At 46.3% G+C, this 2,626-nt stretch overlaps 1 pseudogene; it reads left to right on the top strand.

Moving 5' to 3' along the window:
* The first annotated feature begins 969 nt into the window (after positions 1–969).
* Positions 970–1,540, top strand: LOC109383354 (olfactory receptor 2A25-like; annotated as a pseudogene).
* The last annotated feature ends 1,086 nt before the right edge of the window (positions 1,541–2,626 follow it).

Raw genomic sequence — 2,626 nt, 5'->3', positions numbered from 1 at the left:
TTAAGGTGAGAAAGAGCCAAGAATCAGTAAGAAGCTATAAGAGTGAATGAAACGCTGGCTTTGTGGGGAGAAGCAACAGAAGGTAGGCATCTGGGAAAGTGAAAACTGACTGTGGGCATCGAGTCTGATGGGGTATTTCTCAAGATGCTTGCCTGTGTAGCTGGGACCTGAATCTCAGTCCTGTGTATGGAGAACCGTCCAGAAATGCCGTTAACATTTATTATGCATCTGCCACATGTTAGGCCTTTTGTGTGATAGTTTTCGTGCCAAAATATCACTCAGTGCTTGCAGCACATGTAACAAAGAGACAATTATTCTCGTTTAGTACTGGAAGAAGTAGCCTTAAAGGGGTAGGGAGTGGGATAAAGGGCTTGCTTAAGGTCACTCACTCAGTAAATTATAGAGCCAGGACTTAGAATTCAGCGCTTCTTCTAACACCCCATGGCGTGAGATGGGGTAGGTAAGTAGTCAGAGAGCTGTCCCAGACTAGGGCAGACTGAGGGTAAAATTAAGGTGAAAAAATAAATCAAAGTCTTCAACAAGACCAAGTAAGTTTTCTCACTGTAATTTGCCAAGTTGCGTAGAGTCTGTACACCAATATTTGTCTCTAAACACATGGCTGCTTTACTCAGAAGGGGAAGTAGAGAGCAGCTAGCCCAGTGCTTTCATTCCACAGCTGAGGAAACTCAGACTGAGATAGGTAATTACTAGGAGTGGGGGTTCAGAGTCAGAGGCTGGACCAGATCTGGAAGCCTTTTCCTCTTCATAAATTCCCTGAAAGTGGAGGCAGTGGACAAGAGCAGGTGAAATGGACTGTCATGTTCGCGGGGGGGGTCATGGTGTTTCATCCTTACTAGACATTGACCACTACTCCAACACCATCAGTAACCAACCCTCAGCCTGGTGCATAGCTTAGCTAGACCTTGGTCTGAATTGGTGCCTTGCTTTTTCGTTGAGAGGTAGAACACAATGTAAGGGCCTAACCAGTCCTCTGTGACCAAATTCATCCTTCTGGGCTTCTCATTCAGCCCCAGGACCACGCCTCTGCTCTTCTCAGACTTCCTGATGACCTACCTGTTCATTATTCTGGGCAACAGCCTAATCACCACCCTCATCTGCCTGGACTCGCACCTCCACACACCCATGTACTTTTTTGTTGGCGTCCTTTCCATGTTAGATCTGGGATACACCACTATAACTGTGCCCCAGATGTTGGCACATCTGGTAGAAGACTATCTCTTTTGCCAGCTGTGTGGCCCAAATGTACCTTTTCTTGCTGTTAGGCATTACTGAGTCCCGGCTCTTTGCCGTCATGCCTATAGACAGGTACGTGGCCATCTCCCACCCACTCAGGTACAAGGTTGTCATGAGCCCATGGCTATATGTGGTAATGGCCATTTTCTATGGACTCTGGGGTGTCATCTCTGCTCTTGTCTACACTGTCTTTGTCATGCATCTGCCCTACTGTGGCCCCAACAAGATCAATCATTTCTTCTATGAAGAGGGCTTTCCTCAAGGCTGGGGCAGTTCCCCAGAATGAGGCCTTGGAAGGATAGCTGGAGGACAGGAAAGCGAGACTCACGATGCACAGCCAATGCCCTAAACACCTAGTCATGTGATCCAGCAGCACCAGTACACACTCTCCCTCAGTCCCAATCTCAGATCTACACAGGTCTTGATTTGGCTGACAGACCAACGCCATAAAATGTCTTCCAGGCACATCAGTCTTTTAGTTCCCTTTTGTTCTGGGGTGTCAGTGGTTAACAAAGGGAGGGGTTTCTGAGTCATTAATAAATCTTTTATTGAGACAAAGGGAATGGGCTTTGGGGTATGCCCTGTGGCCAAATCTATGGAGAGGTTCATCACTCTCTGGAAACTGCTCAGAGGGTGTAAGTTAGCTAGAGGGAAAGGCAAAGGCATTGACCTTGGAGGACTCCTGGGGTGGGGAGAAAGGAGTAAATGCCACTGCAGCAAATTACAAGGCATAGAGTGCTTGCTTCAGATATACAGAGTGGAGACAAGTTGGGAGGCCAGGTGGGACCTGGCCTCACTGACTTTCCCAGGCTCATTGCAGGTCATTCTGTTCTTCTTTTCTCACTCCAAGTAAACTGGACTCTGTCTTTGCGTTGAATGTGCCATACTCTTTCCCATATTAGGCCTTTACCTATGCTATTCTTTCTTTCTTCACCTTTTACCCCACCCTGTTATGCCTTTAAGTCCTGTTCATCCATCAGGTCATGGCTTAAACTGCAGCTCTCTTCAAAAAGCCTTTCCATGAGCCTTCAGAGTGAGTTAGCCGTCCAAAGCACCCTGTACTTATCTCATGATAATGAAGGCACATGGCTCAACATCTGAGTTCTCTGCTAGATAGCAAGTTCCACGAGGCAAAGACCATGATCATGTGGGGACCCAGGCCCATACCCTAGGCTAAGACCCCCGCCCAGAGGAATGAAAGAAACTTCTGCTTCAGCAAAAATTAACAAAGTATCTTGTCAAGAGAATAGAAAAAGATAAGCTAGGTATGTTTTATAGCTTGTTAGGGAAAGATAAGTTAGGTATGTTGTTAGGAAAAGGTAATTAAGTCCTGATTTATGGTTCGTTAGAAGAAAATAAACTTGCCAAGTTT

The sequence above is a fragment of the Hipposideros armiger genome, unplaced genomic scaffold, assembly GCF_001890085.2.
Source record: "Hipposideros armiger isolate ML-2016 unplaced genomic scaffold, ASM189008v1 scaffold_82, whole genome shotgun sequence".
Classification (NCBI taxonomy): Eukaryota; Metazoa; Chordata; class Mammalia; order Chiroptera; family Hipposideridae; genus Hipposideros; species Hipposideros armiger.
This window is presented reverse-complemented; position numbering and strand designations above follow the sequence as displayed.